Source organism: Dasypus novemcinctus, chromosome 17, assembly GCF_030445035.2.
Source record: "Dasypus novemcinctus isolate mDasNov1 chromosome 17, mDasNov1.1.hap2, whole genome shotgun sequence".
In the NCBI taxonomy this organism is placed as follows: domain Eukaryota; kingdom Metazoa; phylum Chordata; class Mammalia; order Cingulata; family Dasypodidae; genus Dasypus; species Dasypus novemcinctus.
Genome location: NC_080689.1, coordinates 63011306 through 63021310, shown reverse-complemented (window position 1 = coordinate 63021310; position 10005 = coordinate 63011306). Strand labels below are relative to the sequence as shown.

The window sequence follows — 10005 nt, the reverse complement described above, 5'->3', positions numbered from 1 at the left end:
TGGTGTGCTCCTCAGTGTCCACCTCCACAACCAGCACAGGCTGTCACACAGCAGGTCCTCAGTCAACACTTGATGAATGAATGAAAGCCCTTTGGGTGTTTTTCTCTTACAGCCCCCCGCCCCCACACTCACCTGCCCTCAGGGTGTGTCTGTCCTGCAATAAGCACACTTTTATTTTTTATTTCAGGGTTTGCAGCTAGTTAGTGCATTGAAAAACAGTAGAGGTTTTTCAATAGGGACTTTGTAAGTGTTCCAATACCCAGGAAGTCCTAGGCATCACTCTGGTTCCCTGGATTTCCTTTGTGTGCATAGGGGACTGGGGCTGGATTTTACTAGCAATTTGCCAACTCCAAAAACCTTTTTTTTCTATTCTTTGGACTTGCCTCATCTCTATCAGAGATTTATATTTGGCTTCAGCCTCTTCCTGAGATCCCCATTCCCCCTTCTAGGGACTCTGCTGTCTGCCAGCTGGGCAAGACATACTACATAGCCTGTGCATAACTTCAAACTTATTTTATACCCAAATGTGTCTAGAAAGCCAGTTGAGAAGTATAAACTCTGTAGGCTTTGGGTACTCAGGGAGGATGCCAGCCAAATGTGTCAAGCCCACCTGGAAGGTGGGGGATATTTAACTCAAGCTCACCTGGAGGAAATAATCTAATACTCAGATAAGACACTTAAACTAAGAAAGAGTCCTGTTGCATACAAGCACTGTTTGACTCCCCACTCATAGCCTCTGAATAAAAGGGACCTAAAAATTCTATTCAGGGCTCTGTATTTATCAGGACAAGAGTCCACCGAGTCTGGCCAGTCAAAACAAATCATCTTCCTTCTCAGAATTCTCATGTCCTGGCCATGGATACCGCCTACACCCGACTGCTCTTTGCTACCACAATACAATGAGGATTTCTAGAATATTCTTTGCTGGGTCTGAGGTCTACCATTCTGTGCATGCACAGGGAACCCTATGCAGATTTCTGGAGCTCTGCCTCTGCAAAGTTCCTCCTCTGTATCCTCTGGCCCCAACTTCCACTGCTCTCAGTCTCCTGAAGCTTCCATCCCACTTGGCCCTTGCCTCAGCTGAGCGAGACTGTCATGCCCCATTTGGAAACCCCTTCTCACAGGACCTGATCCGGAAAGACCCTCCAGGAAGAAACACAGGGGGTTGTAGGGCTTCCTGGTCACAGTTTTGCTTTCCCTGCTTGATGTGGGCTATGGGTGGGAGGCTGTTCATCTCTTCGTAGATCACCTAAGCTGTGTGTGTCCTGACTTGTGGGTGTGGGACAGTGAGAAGCTGCAGCCTTGCCCTTGGTAACCATGGCAACGACTCCTGTTGGGGAGGTAATTTACCATTGCAAACTCTATATGCATACCAGTCAGTCCAAGGAGACTCTGATGGTGGTGATGCCGAAGCTTAAGGGGACTTGGATTTGGCCTCAAGTGGGAAATATAACATAGCCTCTGCATAAATTCAAAATTATCTAATTCTGTATCCAAGTGTGCCTAGTCTCTAGAAATCCAGTTAAGTAATATAGACCCTATAGGCTGTGAATGTTCAGAAAGGATGTAAGGGTAAATGCCATTTCAAAGTTGCATCTAGAGGGAATGTAGTCGAGATGCTAATTTAAGCTCACCTGAAATGTGGGAGATATGTTAATTCAAACCTACCTGGTACTCAGGCAAACACTTAACTAACAAAGAAGGTCGTTTTCTTTCATAAAAGCACCATTTGACTCCCACCCTGTATAAATGGAACTTGAAAATCTTGTTCAGGGCTCTGGTTTGAAACAGAAATTTCCTGAGTCTGGCCGGCCTTCAATAAACCATTTTTCCTTCTCAAAATCATTCCTGAGTCCTGGCCTTTCTGTACCCAAATAATTGAACCTCTCTTGACTTCTACAACAGGGGAAGAAGGGAAGTCAGAGAATAAGGAGGGTGGAGGTGGGGTGCTGTCCTAGGAATACATGGAGGCAGTGCAGGGGAGTCTGATCAGCTGGATCAAAATCAAGGTTTTGAGGGGATTTGGGGGGCAGAAAGGAGGAAGAAGAAAGCTTTTGAAGAGTTTTTTGGTGTAAAAGAAGAACAGGATACAAGATGAGAGAAGGCCTGAGCGTAAGGAATCTTGCATGTCTGCCACTGGTCTGGATAAAGTTCTTTAAGTTTTGGAGAACTTGGGAATTAAAATGCATTGATTTTTATTGTCCAATTGGTATTGCTGTAGAAGTCAAGAGGGTCAAGTATTTGCATACAGAAAGATCAGGACTCAGGAATAATTTTTGGGAAGGAAAAATGACTTATTTACAACCACCCAGGCTCTGAGCTTCTCATTCCAAAATCCCAACAGGAACAAGATTTTTGAGTTCCTTTCATACAGAGGAAGGGCCAATGGTTCTTTGTCTCAGTGCTCAATAGGCTTGAATTAGCATATATCTTTCACATCCTAGGTAAGGTTTTAGCATGGATGTTTTACATTCTAGATAAGCTTTTAGCACATTTAGTTTGCATTTCCCCTGAATATTTAAAGTTTATAGAGTTAGCATTGCTAAACAGTTTCTCTGGGACTGGAGTTGTTGTCAGAGTTATCAAGGGCAGGGCTGCAGTTCTTACTGTTCCAAAGGCACCGTTCAGAAAACATACCGCTCAGGTGATCTACGAAAATATGAACAGCCCCCACCCAGAGCCTACATCAGTGTTGCGGCCACAAAGAGGTCGAATAGAAAATGAGTTTTTTAGGTCTGATGTCTCCTTTCAGGTACAGAATTTTAAGTTTATGAAGGAAACAGCCAAGAGGTGTGGTTTGGGGGGAGGCGAACTTGAATTCCCCATTTTAGGTGGCCTGGGCAAAACTAGGGATCTCTAGAACGGGCAAGATTCTGAGAGAGACAGGTGTCCCCAAGAATCAGTCAGATATCTACAAGGAAATGGGAAACGGCTCTTGCAGCCAGACATCCCTGGAGCCAAGTGGTTTCTTCCCACAAGGACGCAGGCATACCGCCTGGCGTGGCCCTTGGGGAATGATGGGGATCCTGACCTCACGCTAGGTTTTCCCAGTGGGTTGTCCTGGACAACGAGAAAGGAGAGAGAGAGAGACAGCAGGATCATCTGGTGGAGAAATCCGTAACTCAACCAGCCGAGATCCGATGTCCATTGTTGGATGGGCATTCAGCCCTGGAGGAGGGGAGACCCCTCACCAGTCAATCAGTTTCAACAGGACCCCAGTCCCGGGCTTTCGGCACCATATGCTGGAGAAAAATGGTGTTCACTGGGACACGGAGACTGACTGAGCATAAGCAAAGAATTTATTGAGCAGCTCTCCCAACAGAGAGGGTCTGAAGAACAGACTTCAGTCCCCCCACCAGCATGGTGGGGTCTGAAGAGAGACCTCAGCCCCCTCGTGGAAGGTGCAGATGTGAATTTATACAGCACAGCAGTAGGCGGGGAAATGTTGGTTCAGGGGGAGGGGGTTAGGGTCCAAGTACAGCCTTGGGTCAATAAAGGGCTGTAAGAGTGAGTTCTTGTGTATGGCTTGGGGTGGTGGGCTAGGAAGTAGGGTTTTCTTGGAATGCAGGAGAGTTTGATGGCCTGGAAGGGATGAAGGTCCTTCTCTGCTCCATTCTCACAGTGATATGGCTCATGCTTGGGGGGAGAGACGCTGTCTTCCACACGTAGGCAGCTTGCTCAGTCAGTCGGAATGGAGCCACAGCCTGATGACCTGGTAATCATGGCAAATGTCTAACACCATGATTGTTCTTTTCTGGAATTTACTCCTCTTACATTTTTGTTGTTGTTGTATTGGTAAAGCTTCCAGAACAATGTTGCCTGGAAGCAGTGATAGCAGACATCCTTGTCTTGTTCCTTACATTAATGTGACTATTTCTAGTTTTGCGCTATTGCTTATTGCTTGTTGATTTGGGATAATTACTCTTTATAAAGTAAAGGAAATTCCCTTCAGTTCCAAATCAAAAAGAGGTATTTTTAAAATTACAATTGAATGTTGAATTTTACCGAATGGTTTTTCAATGTCTATCAAAATAATAATAATAATCTTTATCCTTTACTCTGTTAACATATTGAATCACATGAAAAATTTCCTCATGACGAATGACCTTTGCATGTCTTGAATAGCAACCTATTTGGTTATAGTGTATGATTTTCTTAGTATGTTGCTGGAATTTGACTTCCTGATAGTTTATTCATTGTTTTCTTATTTTGTGTCATTTATAACTGTAAGTGAGATGCGTTTATTGATTTCTTGGCCTGTATTTCTTTTCTTTGTTTGAGGGTTTTCTTGCTTTGTGTCATTAGAAGCCAGTATTCAATAATATGTCCTACGTTTTTGGAATTTACTGAGATTTTCTTATTGGTTAGTACATGTTCATTTTCTAAAATTGATCCATAGGCTAAACATTTATTAGATTAGGATTGTAACTTTTAGTATTCAAAGAGACTACAATAAAACATATGTTTTGTCTACTCAACCTGCCAATTTCTCTGATGATTTTTTTTAACTCTTCTAATATGATGATCATTCTGCCACTTTCTCCTTCTATTTCTGATAGCTTTTGCTGTATATATTTCGGTGTTATTATTTAATATGTGAAGATTGATAACCACTAAATCTAAAGACTTCATTATATTTTTTAGGAGATACCAGGGATTGAACCCAGGACCTCGTATCTGAGAGCCATGACCTCAACCACTAAGCTAAATCTGCACTCAGGAATTTTACTTTTTAAGCAATATGCATTCATTCAAGGAGTATTTATTGTACCCCTACTATGTAGCAAACACTCTTCTAGGTTTCAGGGATTCATCAGTGAAGCAAACAGATAAAAAGCCCCACCCCAATGAAGCCCATGTTTCATAAGGAGGCGAGGTAGTGAGCAGCTCAAGTCCCTCCTCAGAGCTGCAGGAAGGAGTCCCGTGGAGCTGGAAATTGGGGGTGTGACAGTCTGGAGGAGCAGGCAGCTGTGCATCATTAATCCAGCCCACCTTAGCCTGGGGCTCTCCAAAGATACAGGGAGAGGTGGTGGACAGAGGCAGGCCAGTGAGAGGGGATTCCAACCCCACCCCCAAACTGCTAACACCCAGGGCCACTTCTCAGGCCTGGACTGGCCCCTTCTCTCCTTCTGAAGGATGCTGAAAATCCCCCAAAAGAATGTCAGAAAGGCATAATTAAGTTCTCTGTAGCCTGACTAGAGCCATCTGAGGGGACAGTGACTACTCAGCTGACTGGAGGGAAGTTTTCAGTTTGTCCTGTGGAATGCCTGCTCCGCCCTGCCTGCTCTGTGTGAAACCTGCACAGCTGTCCCCTCCGTGACTCTGGATTCCAGGGATGGACAATGGCCACCGCAACTCACCCCCGGAGAGGCAGGGTGTTACTTCTCGCTGCCTGTCTAACTCTCCCTTTCTTAGCTTTAAATGGAAAAAAAAAAATGTATTATGGAAATTGCCTACTAGGGGCACTCTGTTTAAAATGGCACCTGTTTTGAGGTCTTCTCATTTCCCTCTCAAGTAGCTAGGAAGACAGAGGAAAAGACAAAACTGGCAGCAGCAGTGGAAACTCACACAGGAGTGACTCCATTGCTGGAGAAGTTGTACCCCTACCTACCATACCCCAGGAGCAGGCCTGAGAAGCATAATATGGAAAAAGTGGACACCCTGCTTTTAAAAAACAGAGCAACTCTGTCCAATCAGAAACAGGCAAAATTTTGGCCTCAGCTTCCCACCCCTCTCCCCTTTGCTCAGAGACCCGGCATCTGCACCATCAGGTAACTAGGCAGCCCTTCCTTTTCTGCAGCGGCACTGTACACTGTGTGCTCCCATCCTTATCCCAAGGACTGACTCCAGCAAGCTGGCATTTAAAAGGACAGCAAGGAATTTAGGGCTCAGGGACCAAAATGGCAGTACTTGAGGATGGCATTAGTTTGGACCCAAAAGAAAGGGCTGGAGGCAGGAGCAAACCCAGTGAAAGCAATGTATTCTGAGGTGCAGAGGTGCTCAGATACGTCAGGCAGTCTGGAAAGCAGAAAATCCTTGCTAGGCCATTAGATCAGTGCGAGATGAGTGCAACTGTCATAGGAGCTGTGTACCTCAACCAATGATATCATCAGCCTGGAAGACGATACTTATCCCCTAGTATTCCATAGGAATGTCTAATTCACTCATCTACCTAATCATTCATTCATTCATTCACTCATCAAATACGTATTATGTGGGCAGGATAGTTGTGGCAAAAAAGTGAAAGACTTTGCCTGAACAAGCAGGTTCTTGTTTCCACATGTTTCACTGCAAGCATCATATGTGCATTTGCTTTCTCATTCATTGTCCCACAAATGCCTGTGGAGTAGGTTTTATTTTTCAGAAGAGGAAGTTGAGGCTCAGTGAGAGTATGTGACTTGCCCAAGGTCACATGGCTAGTGTCAGACTCCTGTGTCTGAGTTCTTACCCACAACAGATTTTGAATGTTGCCTTTTTTTATTCAGAAAGGATATCAGGCCCTTCTTTCCTTGTTCATGTCACTAGAAGCTTGCATCATATCAGAGGGTTATTATCAGTCAGAGAGTGGGCTCTCTCAGATGTCAAACTCTTCAGGAGTAAGTTAATAGTCCTTTCTGTCCCAGGTCCTAAGACAATGTCTGTCATAGGAGTCATCAATGAATATATTTGAGTGAATGAATACATTAGGAGTAACTATACTTCTTCTGCCTTTAACACAGGGTTATGAGGAACCAATGAGATTTACACAGATGAAAATTTGTGTCAACTAAATGCTATGTGGTGTCAAGGTATCAACACCAGTCACTCTCATGTTTAACATGTTAGCTCACATGAGTTTATGATTGCTTTCCTTCAGAACAGATGGCTAACACACAAGAGGCCAGAAAGTTAGAGCTGGGGTTGCTTCAGGAGGAAGAAGGAATAAAGGGAAGGATGGGGCTCATGTGACTGGGTGCCCGTCTACCATATAGGAGGTCCAGGGATCCATTCCTGGGGTCTCTTGCTGAAGGCAAGCTGGTTCGTGAGGTGAGCTGGCGTGAGCGGAGTGCTGGCCCAAGTAGGAGAGCAGGCCCACGTGGAGAACTGATGCAAGAAAAAGAGACACAGAGGAGAGACAGTAAAAGATGCAGCAGAACAGGGAGCTGAGGTGGTACAAGAGATTGAGCAACCCTCTCCCATTCTGGACGGTCCCAGGATTGGTTCCCAGTGCCAACTAAAGAGAAGACAAGCAGACATAGAAGAACACAGACCCAATGGACACAGAAAGCAGATAGTGAATGCAAACACAATGGGGGAGGGGAGAAATAAATACATAAATCTTAAAAAAAGAAAATAAGGAGTAAAGTCTGGGGTTCTCAAACTGGACTCCTGATGTACACCAGCTTGCCTACTCAAGGGTTTGGCAATAAAATAGAATAATGATATTTTTGCTGTTCTCAAGGAAAACTAAGTGGCTAGGTGAACTATCTCCATTCTAAGCTTCATTCCTACACAAATGGTTCTGGCTGCCTTCTGTCTGCATACCAGAAGATAATATCAAATGTACCTAGGCCAAACAAACTTGTTTTTCATAAAAAAAAAATCCTTTTTTTTTTTTTTTTTTTTACAAAAGTGGCCGATGTTCACTGTGAAAAATGCGAGCAATGTAAAAGAGGTGATGAACAGATCATATCTCAGTCCCAGACTCGCTGCTTAGGAACCATGGTTTACAATTTGGTGTGTCCTCTTCTTTTTCCTTTGCCCTTCCCTTAGAGAGGGGCATGGCTGGGAGCTGGGGAGGAGGAGGGAGCCAAGGGAGTGGCTGTTGTGCTTAGGAAATTGGCTCTGCACAGCAACTGGGCAAATAAATCACTATATTGAGGATAATGGGGGTCAGGATTCTCACTCTTGGAGAAGGAAATTAAAAATAAGGAAAGGGGGAAGACTAGAGAGAAATCTGAGGTGTTGGGTTGGAATTGGAAATATTAATGTGCACTCATGGCTTTAAAAATAAACACATGCATAAGATACACACACACATAGATGTAGATTTAGGTGTATATGTGTAAGCACACAAGCATTCTGTAGGCTGAATCTGCCCAATGTTTCCTCATGTTGAGACTTAGGTCAGGCCTTCTTGGCAGGGATCCCATAGAAACGGAGCTCGGCTTTTCTCCGTGCATCTCATCAGGAGGTGCATGATGTTACTTGTGCCCCCACTGCTGATGCTAACCTTGATCACCTGGTCAAAGGGGTGCCTGCCAGGTGGTTTCACCCTAAACTGACTAGTTTTCCTTTTGTCATTGAGAACTATTTCGTGAGGAACAACTCCTTGGTGTCCACTGTTGACTCCCTGATGGTGGCCAAATTGGTGGCATCTATAGTGAGAGAGCACTTTCCCTTCTCCAATTCGTATCAGTATGGGCCCAGGAATTTCTGGAATCAGCATAGCCCAGACACAATGAGGATTTCTTCTTCCTCTTCCTTCTTCCCTCCCTGTTGGAACATCATTTCTGCAGCTTAAATAGTTCAGAAAAAGAATAATGAAAATGGGACAATTCATAGAAAAGGGTGATGGAGCAAATGTGATTAAATAGTAGAAGTGGAGGCAGGAGCTCTCTGTTATTATTCTTTCACCTTTTTCTACAACATTTATGTGAAAATGGATTTCTAAAACCTTGCATTGCAGTCAATTTGTGTCTATGCATACGTGTACGTGCATGTGAATTTATGCATATATACAGATGTCTTTTTGAATACACATGTAGGAATAGGGCTGGAATCGTCTATTATGGACTTGCTTCCCTCCCGCCCCCGGCCCCGCCCGGGGATGGCAGGTGCAGTCAATTTCAGGAACCAGTGCGGTTCGTCAAGGCTCATGGTAATCACTGGTGGAGCTAGTTAAAAGCCGATCCCTGCCTTTAACCCTGGAGGCCCAATTTTCCCCGATCCCGGCCTCTCCTCTGCCCCAGCAGGGCAGGGGCTGTGGGGGGCGGGCCCGGCCTCGCGCTCAGCCATGGACGCTGCGCCTGAGCCGTCAGGGCCCAGCCCGGCGCCGCCGCCTTCCTGGACGCCCCGGAGGCCGAGGTGCTGCAGGACGTGCTGCGGGAGCAGTTCGGGCCGCTGCCCAGCTGGCTGCCACCTGCCGGCTCAGGCGTCTGCCCTCGGCGACTCCTCGGCGACCCGGCCGTCGCTGCTCCGCCGCCCCCACCCCTTCCCGCGGGCGGGCTGGCCCTGCCCTCTCAGCCTCCCCGGGCAGCCTCGCTCCCCGCGGCTTTGGACCTCCTGAGGTCCCCCTCGTGCGCCTGGTTGGCGGGGGAGTGACGGTGGTTTTGGTGCCCCTACCATAGCCGGCTGCTTTTTGAGCGCCTCTCGTGTGGCCTCCTCACCGCCTGGCCTTGGGCGGGAACCGGGTCCCGGAGGGGGACAGCTGAGGCTCCTGACAGCTGCAAAAATGTCTCCACTGACAGGTGCTTTTAAAGAGCTCATTAGTACAGGTACGTTGAGCCTCAGTTTCCCGATCGTGTGAGCTGGTCCAGTGCTCAGGTCGCAAAGGATGCCCCCTTCCACATTTTCCTCCACAATTTGGTCTCAAAGTAAATCCTTGGTGGTGTCCAGGGGGAGCCAGTTCCTCTAGGGCCTGTGTCCTCCAGGGACAAGGTCATCAGAGTTCCAGGACTTGAGAGCTGGAAAAGAGGGTGGTGAAGTGTCACACTCCAGTAAAATGAGGTGCTGGTAGCCCAGGGCCTCTGGCCTCTCTGACAAAAAAAAAGAGTCACCTCAAGCTACGTTTCAAGTGTCGTCAACTACAGATTCTTTGGCCACTATAACATTAGCTCAGCTAGAAAAGTTTGAAGTGTTGGTGGCACAGTGCCTGAGTAGACAAGTGTGTGTCCATTTTAGTCATCAGTACCATTTACTGATGACTTTCTAAGCCTGCGATGCTTGGTGAGGTATTTTTACCTGTCAGTACATTATTCACCACAAAAAGCTGCAAGGTTGGTGTTCTCCACTTTGCAGCTAAAC

At 46.1% G+C, this 10005-nt stretch overlaps 1 pseudogene; it reads left to right on the top strand.

Annotated features, from left to right (window-relative positions):
• LOC131273763 (factor in the germline alpha-like) overlaps window positions 1–10005 on the top strand; it is a 72867-nt pseudogene that overhangs the window by 41406 nt on the left and 21456 nt on the right.